This window comes from Monodelphis domestica, chromosome 6, assembly GCF_027887165.1.
Source record: "Monodelphis domestica isolate mMonDom1 chromosome 6, mMonDom1.pri, whole genome shotgun sequence".
NCBI lineage: Eukaryota > Metazoa > Chordata > Mammalia > Didelphimorphia > Didelphidae > Monodelphis > Monodelphis domestica.
Window position 1 is genome coordinate 62,267,764 of NC_077232.1, and position 16,551 is coordinate 62,284,314.

The window sequence follows — 16,551 nt, forward strand, 5'->3', positions numbered from 1 at the left end:
ACAACATAAAAATAGAACTATATCTATTTTGTATGTGTAAAAAATTCTATTAGAGTGACATGGGAATTAAAAGTAGAAAAGCCCCCAAATAGAGAATTCTAAATTGTCTTTGTCCAGGAAGTTAGTAAAATTCCTATGTTTATAATTTACCAGAGGGAAAGGGCACACAGGGTCATGAAAGGGATCCACCTTACTTCCCATGTACAAATATTGATTTTGAACCTACTCTTCAGAAAAGGGAATTTTTATGACAAACGGGAAGTTTCTTTCTTTGAAGTATTCTCTATAACTACATCCTGAAGTTACTATGCAGATATGTTTTCTTTTCCTGTAGTACACTAAGTTTTGAGAAGTGAGCATGTTTGGGGTGCCTAGAAAAAAAATAAAAATGCCTTTACTCATAATGGTATCTTTGATTTCACAAATTTCTTCTTTGAAGGAACTGTCCATTGCATTTTGCATGGTAAAATTGTTTTTCATTTAAGAATGTCTACCTAATATACTTGAACTTTGTTGTAAAATTATTCAATGATGTTGAGAGTCATTTAAAATTATGCCAGGCAATTCTTTCCACGAATTTATTTCTACCTTATTTGTAGCTTGATTTCAAAACAAACCCTGAAGAAAGTCTGTTGTACTCTTCTAATATGACTATAATATAATCTATTACAGTCATTACAAATAGTTTTGATCTGCCAGATAACTTTAAAACACAACTAATCACAGGCTAAGGCTTTCTTGTCCAAAATAAATAAATAAGTGAATGAATGAATGAATGAATAAACCTTTGACTGAAATCCTATTATTTGCCAGAAAAATATTGTCTTTTCATTCCCAATTAAAGGCTATTTTACTATGAAATATAGGAAATTAGAGAATCAAGTGGATAGGTAAATCAAGATATATTGAATGTATGTTCTAATTTTGAGAAGCTATCTAGTTTAGGGTTCACTGTAATATATGGTTCCCAAAGAGATCAGTTTACCCTACCACTTCCCTTGTAGGATTTAGGGGTGAAAGGAACCATAGAAATCATGTTACCCAGATCTCTCATCTTGTAGATAAGGAAAATGATGATCAGACATACAAGTGGTAAAAAGCAGAGCTGAGATTTCCTTCAAGTTCAGTGTTCTTTCAACTTTATACTGATAGCAGACTTTTGAAAATTACTTATTAATGATTTGAAAAGATATTTTTACCTTTGTTTGCCTTTCCACTACTATTCCCCTTCCCTTGACCACACCTCTAATACACAAACCATGCAGCCAGCTTCCAGTAGTTAATTTATTAAAATATCTAGCTTAAATAGATAGTGAGGAACTAAATATGTCTTTGACAACATTCCAAACATAAAGGACTTTTGTTATTTATTTTGTACTTTCTATACTTGTTCTCACTTCTTTTCAGTCTTGTAGCTATATTTGCATCAGAGATTCTCTTAGTAGTAATAATAACACCTGACAAAACTGAGAAGAGCAACTAGGTAGCTAGCAACAATGGGTTGAGCATTAGGCTTCAAGTCAAGAGGATTTGGTTTCAAATTTGGCCTCAGACACTTCCTAGCTGCATGACCCTGGGCAAGTCATTTAACCTAAGTTGCCTGGACCTTGTTGCTCTTCTATTTAGAAATGATACTAAGACAGAATGTAAAGGTTTAAAAATAAGTACATTAAAAAATAAAAGTGATTAGAGATTAACAGTTGACCCCAGATGAGAATGGAGATTAATAGGTTCAAAATGTAAGTACCATTTTCTCTTTTAGGTCATGTGGACTGATAATGGCTTGGAGAAAAACTGCATAGGGAGGGATGAGAAGACCTTTTTTTTTGGTGGGGAAAAACACATTAGGAGAGATACAAGCCAAGTTTAGCTAGCCCAGAGTGAATAGGAATAGGAGAATACATTAGCGGAAATTTCAAAGGGAGGAGAGGAGAGAAACAAGGATTCCTAGAAACTTCTGAGTGAATTGAATTGTACATGGCATAGGAGCTAGGGAAATAATTAGTAGTTTTAATCAGAAGCCAAAGAGGACAGATATGGAGAAAAGGTTTTGTTTTTTCTGAGATCACAAAGTTCTAAAGGAAATAGCTTGGTCTTTTAGACTAGAGGATAGGCAGACCTCTCTTTTAGCATTTAAAGATTTTCACCGTTTTCATCCTATCTTTCTAGACTAATTCCATAGTCCCTCCTCTTATACAGAATATTTCCCAGACAAAATATCTACTTGCCATTCCCCTTATGTGGCTTCATTCTTTCTCCAGTCTCTTTGACTGTATACAGCGATGATGGCAAACCTTTTAGAGAGCAAGTGCCATGCACCACCCCCCAGAGACCACATGCTGTGCCCCCCACCCCCAGTGCTGGGCATGCCACCCTTTCTTATACCAAACAGGGGAGGGAAGAAGTGCTCCCATGGGCTGCTGGGCAGAGGGGCCAGTGAAGTGAGGAATGTCTTCAGAACAAGTGAAGAGGAGGAGGGGAACAGCTCCCCCAAGTCCCTCAGCTTTTTAGTAATGAACTCGGGGAGGGGATCCATGCCCACAATGAGTACTCTGCATGCCCACAGAGAGTGCTCTGCAAGCCATCTTTAGCACATGTGCCCTAGGTTTACCATCACTGATATACAGGCTACCCCCAAGCCTGGAAGGCTCTCTCTCTTCACCTCCATCCTTTGAACTCTCAGCACCCTTCAAGGCTCATTACATATGTTACCTCCTACAAGAAGTCATTCTTAATGCCCACAACTGTTAGCAAACAACCTCTCCTATGACTTTGTTTATATTTTGCATTTATTTGTGTTTTTTAGTATATTCATCTTCTTTGCTAGAATGTGAACTACTTGAGGACAGGGAGACTTTTTTGTCTTTATCCTCCAATGTCTTAACACATAATTGGAATTTAATAAGTACTTGTTTATTAATATCCCACCCTTTTCCTTCCTCATTGCCCTCATTGCCATTACCTGGTGTTTTCTCTTAGCAGAATATAAATTCCTTGAGGTTGGAAACTACTTTCATTTTTGTCTTTGTATCTCTAGCTTCTGGCAGTGCCTGGCATATAATAAATGCTTCATAAATGCTTTCTTAATTGGATTAAATTGATGTACTGGCAAGCTACAAATCAAACCTATCATGTTAGTATCAAGAAGAGAGGATTACAGAATAGAAGAAGAGTGAAAACAGGTTGAGGAATCTGAGGAGCACTGCCCACATTGAGTAAAACTTTCAGATATTTCAGGGAAATTCTCATGACAATAAAAGGTCAATATACTTGAACAAAAAGAATAAAGTACATTTTAAGAGATTTTGATAAAACTATGCCCCCAAATCCTATATTTTATGGTGACCTGGCACATAGGAATTGTTCAGCCCTCTGCTTATATTTTCCTAAACACAAGTGTTTGCACCTCATTAGAAAATAATGAGTCATTCCATTGGTAATCTCCTAATCATAATTAAAATAATAAGATTTCTTCTAGCTGATGGGTTTCTTTAATGTCTGTACTTATACTACCAAATATGATACTGTACCAGCTTTGTGAAAAATTAAATGTCTTTTCATTTAAATACAATTTTTCATTTTCATAAAACATAATCCAATATTGCACTAAAATATATCTAGTATCTGGAAGCTCAGATACTTAATAAATACATGGAATTAGTTTTTTTAGAGCATTTTATGGAGCAACAGCAATTCTAAAATACATCAATAAGCCACAGAAGGAACTGTAGACCTTAATTTATAAATATTTTTATTAAAATCTGTGAATATGAATATGTATCATTAACTAAAGAAAGAGAACATCCACCAGTAAGCTACTGTCCTACATTTATAGCTACCTTAGTCTTAATTTTCTAGAGATAATATATATTGCTAGTTTTGCCTCATCATTCCAGGGACTACATAAAATCTCTGCTTTAAAAAATGCTGCTGAATTTCTTTTTAGGTTCTTTGATATGGGATCTTCTAAGTAGACATCAGTTTTGACACACTGTTTGAAATTATTCTTCAGATTCTTTATTTTCAATAATATCTTTTATCTGCTTTATAGCATCAGCCCAACATAATTGCTTGGTTGTCAGTGAGATCATGGAAGCTTATATGGGTCATTTATCTTTGCTCTTCGTGGCTGTGTGCCATTAATCACAAGGGAGTAGACTGTTGATAGATTAAGCCAAAATCTATCTCTTCCCTTAGAAAAACAACTCAGAGCTTATGTTGTCCTTTTGGTGGGTTATAGGATCATAGAATGTTAAGACTTGAAGCATGTTAGGGAATATCTGGCCCAGTTTGCTCATTTTACCAAAGAGGAAATGGAAGCATAGAGAGAAGTAGCTTATCCCCAAAACTGGGCTCAGAAATGACAGAGCCCTGACAAGACATTGGTCTTTGGGCTAAATGGTTCAGTGTTCTTTTCATGTTGCCACACTGTGGTAGCTTCATCTTCACCTACAAAGGCTGAAGGGCCTTTGGGTGGCTCTTAGCAGGATTATTGGCATATAAGTGACAGATGAATCATTCAAGAATATCCATGAGGTATTTTGATAACTTTGAGTCTTTGCCTTTTAGTATATTGAATGTTAGATTCTCCAGACCTTTTATTATAGCAGCTTTTTGTCACCAAGTGTATGATTGTGTCCCTCTATCTGTTGATTCAGTTACCCATGGTTAACAGCAAGTGTTCCTTTATATATGTGGTTTCAACCATCCATGGTAGGTGTTAGACTATCCCATGTGGATATAGAAGCCTTTCTGTATAATATTTGATGACATATTCTCATAGTAATCCCAGAGTCTCAAAGATAGAAGGACACTCAAGTGACCCAACAAGTCCATTCAATAAGAGATCGATCATCCAGCCCTCTCTTAAAAACATCAGAATAGGGGTAACTTACCATTTCCACAAGCAGCCCATTTTACTTTGGATAAGTTATAGTTATTAGTAAGTTTTTCCCTACAATAAGCTTATATTTGCTTCTTTACAACTTCTATCAGATGCTTCTAGATTTGCCTATGAACTGAAGTAGAATAAATCAAATCTGTCTTCCAGCAGATATTGCCTCAAGTAGTTGACAACGGCTCTTTTTGTCTTGGTGTCTTATCTACATCTTTTCTCCAATATCCCCAAATACTGCAACTAGTCCTTACATGGTAAAACTCGGGGTTCTTTATTATCCTGGTTTCTGTTCTCTGGATGGGAGGAGGAAAGGAGAAGGAATATGCATTTATATATGTGCTAGGTGCTATGCTAGTAATAAACACTTTATAGATTTTTCTTCATTTGATTTCATTTGCTTTTCAGTTTATCATTGTCCTTCCAAAAATTTGGCTCTGAGAACTGAACATGATATTGCTTTGTCAGTACAGAGTACAATAAGATTGTTGCCCCCTTTTTTCTTGGAAAATGTGTCTCTCAATATGGCCTAAGATTACATTAGCTTTCTTGACTATAATATTACACTGTTGACATAAACTGAACTTGTAGTTGGTTTAAATCCCAAGATCTTTTTCAGACAAATTGCTGAAGATCTATGCTTTTCTTGTCTGGTAAGGGCACTCCACTAGACCAGGATCCAAGTTGACATTGAATTATTAATGACTACTCTTTGAGTCATAACTATTCATGGATTTATTTCTGATTCCATCCAGATGCTATCAAGTTACACACATTTCTCCATCCTTTTCACAAAAATAACATGAAAATTCTTTTCTTGTATTTTACTGAAATTGAGGTAAATTACATCTATAGCATTCCTTGGGCTACCAGTTTAGTAACTTGTTCCAGCCCATCCACCCCACTCCATCTCCCCCAAAGGAAATGAAGTTAATATGGCTTGATCTGTTATTGATAAAACTGTGCTGACTCTTTGTGCTTAACCATTTACTTTTATATATGTATACTAATCATCCTTTTAATAATATGTTCTAAAACTAGGTATTGACCAACATCTTATACTATTTAATACATTAAGTTTAAAATGGATATATGGCCTGAATATAAAGGTCATACTGTTAAAAAAAATAGAAGAGAACAAGATCAGGTAGCTTTCAAAGCTAAGAGCAGAGGAGAAGTCTTACCTAAGCAAGAAATAGAGGTGATCACAAAACATAAAACAGCTAATTTAGATTAAATGAAATTGAAAAACCTTTGCATAAACAAAATCATTGCAGCTCAGGTAAGAAGGAAAAACATTGATTGGGGGAAAATCTCTGCAACATACATCTCTGATAAAGGTCTTATAATCAAGTTTTACAGAGAATTAATATAGAGGAGGAACTACTCCCCAGTGACAAAAGTGGTCAAAGAAGATGAACAAATGATTCTCAAAAGAATTTCAAACTATTAACCATCTGTGAAAGATTGCTTCAAGTTAGTAATTAAAAAAAAAAGGAAATGCAAATCAAACCCAACAAATTTAAGAAGGATGTCAGAAATAGAAATAGTGTTGGAGGGTTTGTGATGTGTCTAAAGAGACATACCAATATGCTATTGGATATGTGAATTTTCCAACCATTCTGGAAAACAATGGGGAATTTTGCTAAAAATGTGACCCAGAGATGCTACTGCTAGACATATTACCCAGGGATTTCAAAGGTAAAACTATAAGGTCACATATACACAAATATTCATAGCAGAATTCTTTGTGTGTAATAACACAGAACTGGCCATAAAATAGTTGTTCATTGATTGGAGAATGGCTAAACAAATAGTGGTACATGCATGTAATGGAAGAATCCTGCACTTTAAAAATGATGACTATGAATTCTTTTGAGAAGAACTGGAAGATTTTTATGAGCTGATTCAGAGATGTCATCAGATCCCAGAACATATTTGTATGTGTGCATAATCACTACCAAAATAGAAATGGAAAGAACAAAAAAGAGAAGAAAAGAAAGAAAGCTAGAGAAACACAGAGATGGAGAGAAATAGAATGCTTTGTAATCATTCTGATCAAGAAGTTTGGTTCTGAAGAAAGGATAAGAAAAAAGCCCTCCTTCCCTTCATTGGAGAAGTAGGGATTCATGGGGGTAGAACATTACAAATATTGTAATTTGAAATATTGATTGTTTTGTAGGACTTTTATTCTCCTTTTTTATTCTTTGTTGCAAAGGAATGGTCTTTTGAGGAAGCTGAGGGTTGGGGAAAGATATTTATATATATATATATATGTATATATATACATATGTATGTGTGTATATACACACACACAAATAAAGGTGGCATCATAACAAAAGCTATCAGTACAAATTTTTAAAAAATAATGCATTCTAAAATATGAACAGAATTTCAAATCAAACTTGCTGGCCTTTAGTTTGTAGACATAGAATCATGGGATTAGAGAATCTAAAAGAGACCCCTAAGAGACCATTGGGTATAGACTTCTCTTATTTATAGATGAAGAGACAGGCCACAGGAAATTAATTCACTTGCCCACAATAACTCAGATAGAAAGTATCTGAGGAAGAATTCAAGCCTGGGCCTCTAACTCCAGAGCCAATACTCTTTCTATTATACCACGCAGCATCCCCTCTTCTCCTCCCCTCTCCTCCCCTCTTGTCTCCTCTCTTCTCCTTTCCCTTTCCTATTCCTTTAAGAAACTCATTTCTTAAGAAGATAATTCGTGAAGACAACATGCCCTTTGTCTTTTTGTAGTTCTTTATACTTTCTTCTTCTCTATGTGTTTTCAGTGATTGCTCATTACCCAGCAATACATCATCTTCTTTTTTCAGGATATAGTTCACTTGGGCTAGGTAGCTAAAACTTATTATGAGCATCAACTCCTTCTTAGTCATTTTAATTATGTCCTTTTCAGCCCAAAGATCATTGACTTGATGGGGGGAAGGAGAGGGAACAGAAGCAAAACAAGAATCAGAGCAGCTATTTCTTCTCAGTGCTGCCCTTTAATATCCTGCCTACCCTGAGCATCAACCTGACCTCTCTTACTGTCTTGTCAGATAGTGGGATTAAAAACAGAGGAAAGGGGGCTTTTAGAAATCTTTCTTCTATCAAAGGTTTTAACACTTAGAATTTCCCTGGTATGCATTGTCACTGGATTTGAATGACACTTTCTAAGATTTAGTGTGATAAAACTGAAACACTAGATTTGAATTATGAAGACTAGACATTGCTTTAGCACTTCCACTTACCTCCTAGGGAATCATAAGTTCTATGAGCCTCAGCTTCCTCTTCTGTAAAAGCAGCAATCCATCCAATCCATCATAGACAGTAAAATAGTTAAAGACTCTTAGATACTTCTACCAACTGCAATTCCCATATCACTCTGTACCCAGTTTTTTTTTATCCCATCCTTTCCATACCATTTCCCATGCCTAGAGAAGGCTCTCTCGTGTCCCTTCTTTTTTTAAATCTCTCCTTCTACGCTATATAGATGTTCTTTCTGTCCTTTACTCAGCTCTAGTGCTACCGGAGCTCCAGTGTTTTCTCTGTTTATTCATTCCAAATGAAGAAAGTGTTCAAGATACACAGATCTGAGGCTTTCAATTTTTTCTCCTTTTTTTTTTGTCATGCCCACTTTCTCATTGAAATAACTAAGCATTATGATGAATAATCTTATAAGATTCTTTGTATAATTTCTTTTCTTCATTCCACATAATGTATTGATACCTAACTACAGGTTTTCTTAATGGTAGTCTCTTTGCTTATGTTCCTCATGAAAACTGAAAGATGAGGTGACCAGGTTTCCTGTGGAATTATTTTGTTGTTGTTACTTTTGGCCCATAATGAAAACCAGCTTCATCAACTCCATTTTCATTTCTGATGAGAGCCTTTGAACAGTCTTTGCCTTTAGATACAACTTTCATGGTTTCTGCTTTCCCACAATGCTAATGTGAATGTAATTTAATTACTACAGAGCTATATAAATTTGCTCTTTGGACAAAGATTTCTTATCTAGCATCAACATTTCAAATAATCTTTGTAGCTAGTCTAAAAACTTTTTGTGATTTAGGTATTATCTCTCACTCACCACTTCACTTTTATTGAGGAAGAAGAAAGCAATAATACAGAATTGAGGGCCATTTTATATTTTTGCCAATTTTACAGGCTTCTGGAACAAATGAATTTATCAATTAGGGGCCATGCTACTATTTATAACCTTCTTTGTTCTTAGCTAGCTGGTCCTGGCAGATAACTTGTTGCTGGTACCATATCAAAGCTTTTCTAACTTGGAAAGCTTGAGCTTTGCTTTCATAGAATTCAGTCAGCTAATAATCATTTAGTAATATGTGCTTACTAACTATGTGACTGGCACTGGTGATAAAAAGACAACAGTGAAGCAATCTTTAATCTCCAGAATTTTACATCCCAGAATCCCCTTCATTCCACCCAGTTTGCTTGAAGAAATTTTATTTTTCTTTGCCCAATGTGTTATGAATTACAGTTTTCAGTAATAGATGACTTGCAAATTTTGGTTTTCTGAGACAACATACAAAAATCTTGTGTATATTAATTAACTAGGGACACAAATTTACAAGTATGTAAATGGAATTTTTTTAAGCTCAAGATTTAATAACTTGTCCCCAGACATTAGAGAAAATCAGTGGGTTAAGGAAAAAACAAACAAACACTGGCCCCTACAGCTTAGATTGAATAATTATCCCTGTAACAAATTGTCACATTCATTCATGAATTCTTACTGGTCTCAGAAGAGAAATTCTAGAATTGTTGGCTCTTTTGTGGAAATCTGACCTTTGGATTCTCTGTATAGACCTGATGCTCTGTATAACTAAAGTATACAGCTGGCAAAGGACAACCAATTAGGAAACCATTTTATATTTTCAGGCCCATTCTTTATAGACAAGTTAATCCTTAGTTTTATTTGCCACTTAGAGTGATTTGTGTCAGAATTTAGAATAAAAAGAAGTGCAAGCTATGCTAAGATGTATACTAATAGAACATTTAAATTGAATATAAAGCCAAGTCATTAATATTTATTTCAGAGATCTAAGAAGTGTTGATATTTGTTTAATATTACATGCAAATTTTGACAAAGATTTGTTTGTTTTTATTTTTCCCTAAAGAAAGCTTAATCCAATTTCATGAGGTTTAATATGAGGTCTATAAGTAGCATTATTTTGAATAATAATAAAAAATTATACATCTTCTGGCAGTCCACTTATGATCATTTGCAATAGAAAACTTCTTACAAAAAGCATAGAATTTTATGTGTGAAAGAAATCTTATTTTGTAATATCTGTGATATATTTCCTGATAATGAGACTTCCCATCCAAATATTATAGTTCTTCATGACAATGAAGGGTTTAAGATTTGTGGTATAGTTTTGACTGTCTAGTTTTCACTATTTTAAGACCTGCACCTGTGATAGCATATTTCTTCCTGTTTGCCAATAAAGTCATTGGGGGGAAATCATGTTTTTATCCTGTTTGCTCAATCCTTATCATTCTGTTCACAATCTTTCAGTGACTCTTCTCTTTACCAGCTGTCTAAACATTCTTTCATATCCCTAGAAGGATCTTATGAACATATTTTAAGGATTTTAGTGTTCATTACATCTTCAAATATCATATTCTTGACACGTGTTTTAGGGAAAAGTTAAAAAAAGGAATCTTATTGCTGAAATAACTATGATGTGCAATATTGTGGTATTTAAATACTGAATTGTATGATGAGTGGGGGATATGGAGTTTGTTTTGTTTGTTTTGCTTTTTTTTTGTAATGATCAATGAGATCTTCTGTATCTAAAGAAATGACTTTGTTACTAAAGAGCCCTTCCTGGGAAGGCATAATAGCTAAATACATGGAAAAAGACCCTGATATAAGTCAAATCTATTGCTGTAGTAAAATATAGGGAAAGGATCTCACAGAGTGGTATATGTTGAGAAAATAAACTGAAACTTACACTCAAAGGAAATTGAGGAACTTGTAATATTTCATTATCTTCTATTTTTTCCTGTCATTCAGTGTTATAAACTATTATAGATGAATTAGCAAATTTAAAGAGCAGTTAAATCAACTGATTTATGGCCTACCAAAATTATTTTTGAACGAATGTTCATCTGCATGAGGAAAAATCCCTTTATTCTACTCAATGAGTAAGGCATTTATCTTGTAATATATGACTTATATAGGTAGGACTAATGTTGCCTCCATACTTTATATATTTCCACAGGAAATCAAAAATGCTTAGATTGTAAATCTCTTACAGAAGGTCTAGCAACAAAAATCAGAACCAGCCCCACCACCCTGAAGAATTCCTACTCTGTTATAACATGGCAAGTTTGGTTTTTTTCTAGGAAAAACTCTGAATTATGTCACTACAATGGTCCCTGGAATTTCCCTTGACTCATTCTTGCCAAGGATTTTATGAGGTACTCCTTTTGTATTATAGACAAGACAAAAATATGTCCATTAAAGTGAGGAATCATGCTCTATGATGGCTAATATTCTGGTAGTGGATGCAGGAAATTCATTTTTGCCATTATAAGAAGGCTTTTGGTACAGCCTTTTTAAAATATACAATTTCTTTCATTTTTATTTTAAAACTTGTGAGATTAATAGTAGGGCAATTTAAAAAAACTCTTGGACTATAAACGTGAAGAAGTGGGTGAAGCTCTTAGGAAACTGAATGTGGATATAATATGCAAAGACAACTTTGCTATGTGAAGATTTCAGAACAATATAGACAAATTTGTCATTAACTTATAAAGCTATTTGTCTTTCTCTTGAATATGTAGCATATAAAATGTAAGAAAACTCCTATTTCATGTTTTTCAAGTTTTATTATCATGAAGCAGTATTGATTAAGACAAATAATGCTGAAATACTAGCTCTATCTTATTTGAAGTTACCTTATCTAGGAAATATACCTTTGGTAGAATAAAACCATTTAAAATATGTACAAATACATTCCACTCTCTACTTTTTAAAAAGTTGATAATGTTTGTGTAACTTGAACAGCTTTAAAATATATTTGCTATGAACCTCATTGAAAACCTGAGAATTCATTGGGGGAAAAAAAAACAAACCCAGAATTGGCAACATGCCAGCGTGGTTTGGAATTTATCCTTCAGTTCCATGAGGCTATAGTTCCACAGTCAACTTACCCAAGGGGCTGTTTGCCTCTGAGACAGCTTATACCATCTAAGCTCAAAAAAAAACCTGATTGATATCAAGTAATTAATTACTTTACAGGGAAGGATGTTCATTTTCAGTGAGTCATGTCTTCTATCTAGACTACTTTTTTCCTCGAATTAAGGCTCCTGGAAAACTGAACAGATAATTAGAAGGTTAACAAGTACAGAACAGACCAAAAGGATTAAGATGATGTTGAAAGTTACCCAGATGAACTCTCTCACTAACCACAATTGAATATGCTAAAATTCCTCAAACGGTCCAAACATATATTGTGCTATAAAATAAGAACTCTTTGGAAGGGGAAAAGCATGTGTTATATATAATGTGTTTATTACATACATGTCACATACATAAAAATGATTATAGACTTAATTCAGATTTCATCTAAGCTAGATTTGCAGAGACTAGGGGGAGGAAGGAACATGAATTTTTTGTCCATCTTTTCTTCCTTCCCTCTCTTGACTTTCTCTCCCTTCCCCTTCTATTACTTCCCTTTCTTTTTCTTCTCTTCTTTTCTCTTTATTCTCTTTTTATGTCTCTTCCCTCACTGCTTCCCTCCATTTAGGATGGATCTTTATGATCTCATCCCATTTAGGAAGCTCCTGGTTAAAAAGCTTCTCTTCTAATGCAGATCAGTCCTTGCTCTCCAGAGTCTGAAAGAGATGCTGGAGTGACTTTCCTAGAATCACACAGTCAGTATATGGAGTAGTTGGGGCTTGAGCTCATTTCACTTTGAAGCCAGATCTCTGAACAACTATATATTGAGCCCCAGGCATAGAGTTAGGTGAGAGGCTTGGTGGATAGAGTTCCGGGCCTGGAGTCCAGGAAGACTCATCTTCCTGACATCACATCTGGCCTTAGACTTTGGGCAAGACACATAATTCTTTTTTCTCAGGTTCTCCATCTATAAAATATGAGCTGGGGAAGAAAAGGGCAAACCACATTAGTGTCTCTGCCAAGAAAGTCCTAGGGGGTCATGAAAAGTCAGATGCCACTGAAAAACAACTGAAGAGCAACAACCAGGAAAAGCTGAGTTCAAATCCAGTCTCAGACACTATCTGTATGATTCTGGGCAAATCACTTGAGCCCTCTCTGCTTCTACTTTCTCAATTGCAAAATAGAGATCTTGAGAAAGAACATTATCTACATCCAGGGAAAGAACTGTGAGAGTAGAAATGCAGAAGAAAAACATAGGACTGATCACGTGGTTTGATGGGTTTATGACTGGGGTTTAGGCTTTAATTCATTTTTAAAATTTTTAAATCATTTAATTCATATTACAAATATGAATAATATAGAAATGTGTTTTGAACAATGACACATGTATAAACCAGTGGAATTGCTTCTTGGCTCCAGGAGGGAGAGGGAAGAGGAATGGGAAAGATCATGAATCAGGTAACCATAGAAAAAAAACATTCTAAATAAATAAATTATCAAATAGATAAATAAATAATTTTAGAGAAATTTTAAAAGTGCAAGATCTTAATAGCACCTACCTCAGGGTTGTAATAAGGATCTAATGAGATATTCATAAATTATTTAGTATGGTACCGGGCACTTAGTAAATATTTTTTTCTCTTCTCATATCCCCCTATTCACTGAGCCATGCTGTCTCACTCCTATATTTAATCTAATATTTAATTTGAACGAGGAATGCATTTGGTCTCAAATATTACTGTGGTTGAAAGGGAGGAATGTGAGAAATGCAGTCACCCAGAGATAAAGGAGTTTGTAGAGAGGGAAAATTAGCAATGAAAAAAAAAGTAAGCCAATTTTTATATTAAAAACCATCATATGATGGAATATAGTCTAGGCAACTAGGTGGCCCAGAGGATAAAGATCCAGAGGATAGGTGTGAGGTCAAGAAGTTTTGAGTTCAAATTCAGTTTCATTTTCTAGCTGTGTGATCACACTTAACCTCTGCCTGCCTCAGTTTCATCTACCTCCCTGGACTATGAGGATTAAATGAGTTAATATTTGTAAGGCACCTAATAAAGTGTCTAGCACACTGTAAGCCTGTAAGTACTATGTAAGTGTCAACTATTGTTGTTGCTATAATTTTTAGTGGCAAGAACATAAGATTTAAAGTGCAAAGACCAGGATTAGTGTCTTCTTCTTACTCCACACTTGTCTCTAGGCAAGCTAGCCTTTCAGAACATCAACCTCCTTCTCTATAAAATGATGGAATCTAAAATTCTTTCCATCTCTAACATACTTTGATCCTAAAAGCCAAAATAACCTTTTAATTCAAAAATCACAGTTCCCCACAGCCTGAGGACTTTGTGGTCTGCTAATACTGACTCAACATGCATATTCCAGGACTTTGGCTAGTTCTTGGTCTAGAAAACCCACACTCTATGGGGAAAGCTTTTTCATGAGCTCTAATTTTTAATAAGTTTTTCCATATGTCAAGGCTAAATTTGGCCTTATCCACTTCCAGCCATTTTTCCCACCACTGCCTTCTGGGGCAAGTAGAAACAATGAAAGAAGCTCCAGATTTAGAATCAAAGAATTTGGGTGCCAATCCTGGCTCAGTGGCTTAGTATCTCTATGACCTTAGGAAGGTCATTTTGCTTCTCAAGGGCATTTTGCTTCTCAAGTTTTCATTTTAAAAACATTTGTAAAATAAGGAGATGGGACAAGATGACCTCTGTGTTCCTTCTCTCTAAATCTAGGATCTTATGGGCTTGATTTCTACATGAGAGCTTTGAAAATGCTTGAAGATATGTGCCTTTGCTTCTATCCTACCAATTTTTCCCCAGGCTAAACATTCCAGTTTTTTGTATGGCATGAATGCTGGTCCCTTCATCAACCTGGTTTGTCCTTTCTTTGAATGTTATCCAGTCAATCAAAACTCATCTTAAAATGCAGTGCCCAGAATTCAACATAATATTCTAGATGTCATCTGAGTAGAGCAATGGACAGCAAAGGAGTATCCTATCAGACTGTCAGTATTTGAGGACAGCAGTCATATCTTCCCTTAGTCATTTGTTCTTTATCCTGAATATTCCCTAACTGCTCCATCTCTTTCCTTCCATCTCCTTTTCTCATCTGATGGCCTCTAATATAGTACGATTCCTCTTAAAATATAACGTCCATATCCTAATACTTTCCAGATTTGGTTTGGTTAGCAGAGTGTAAGGTATGATTATTCTTATGATCTGGAGACTTTATTTATATAGAATTGAGAATTCTTCTGGAATCTAAGTTTGTTTTAATTTTTCTGGCAATCAAAACATTGACTTGTTTAAAATTATTATCACCTAAATCATCTTTTTTGGGGGGGATTGTTTTTAAATATGAGCTGCTGCCAAGCCATATTTTCCTCTTGTAGTACTTAATTGATTTTTTAACTTAAATATAGGACTTTACATTTATTGTTATTTAGATTTTTCAAGCCAGGTGCTATTTGGGGACTTTGAGTCTTGTGAATTGTTTATGTACTATTGCCTAGCACATACTAGGTGCTAATAATTGCGTTGCATTGACTTGAATAAAGGTGCCACTGATAAGCTATGGTTAACATATCTACAAGGGTGGAATTGAGCTCTTTAATATAAAGATGTTTCTTAGAATTCTCCTTTTTTTGGTTTTGGGGTAGTGGTAGAATTTCCAAGCTATCAGGTAGAAAAGGGTCCAAAGGCAACTTAAAGTTCATCCTGCCATCTGGACCCCCAGAATAGGAGTTCCATATCTGAAATCATATAAATGCTTTCTCACAAGTAGAAAATTTTTTTGTGTTTGGACAAGATTCTTCTTTTAAAAATATAGATCTTTAATTTTAAATAGGAAATAATTATAGCTGTTGATTTTTAAGAAAAACTAGGGAAGATGATTTTGACTAATTTATTAAGCCTCCTGCAAAAGTGCTATATTAGTTACAGTTTTTCATTTCATAACTATAGTACACTATATGACTTCCTAAAGAGAAACATGGAAGGAGTTTTATTTTGTAAAGAAATAGATAGTGGCAGTAGCAACTTATACTCATTTTAGAAATAATCAGATGTTTCTTCTGTCTGTGTAGGTTAATGCTAGGTAAAAGGTAAGAGAGGTACTAATGGGAAAGAATATTATGATCAAGAATGTCCATAAAGACAAATAGGCAGGGTATAAGGCCATATTGGTGAGCCTATGACATGTTTGTCAGATGGGGCTGCTTGCCTCCCCCTCTTCACTGCACCTGAGGACATCCCCCACCTCTCTGCTCAGCAACACAATGGGAATGCTTCCTCCCTCCTCTGTCTGGGACAGGGGAATGGGGAAAGCTCACATGGGTGTGAGAGTTGCAGTTTGGGCACTTGATCTCTAAAAGGTTCACCATCACTAGTATAAGGTATTGCTAAATTGTGAAGAAAGTGCTTTACAAACTTCGAAGCATTTTATGAATGTGGGCTATTATTAGTTGGAAAAAGAAAGTAACTTGTGATAGAAC

The 16,551-nt window shown here is 35.0% G+C and overlaps 1 protein-coding gene across 5 annotated transcripts in view; it reads left to right on the top strand.

The window, feature by feature from the left end:
• The window catches only part of SBF2 (SET binding factor 2), a 522,987-nt gene that overhangs the window by 196,508 nt on the left and 309,928 nt on the right, over nucleotides 1–16,551 (top strand). The gene's annotated exons all lie outside the window — the stretch shown is intronic.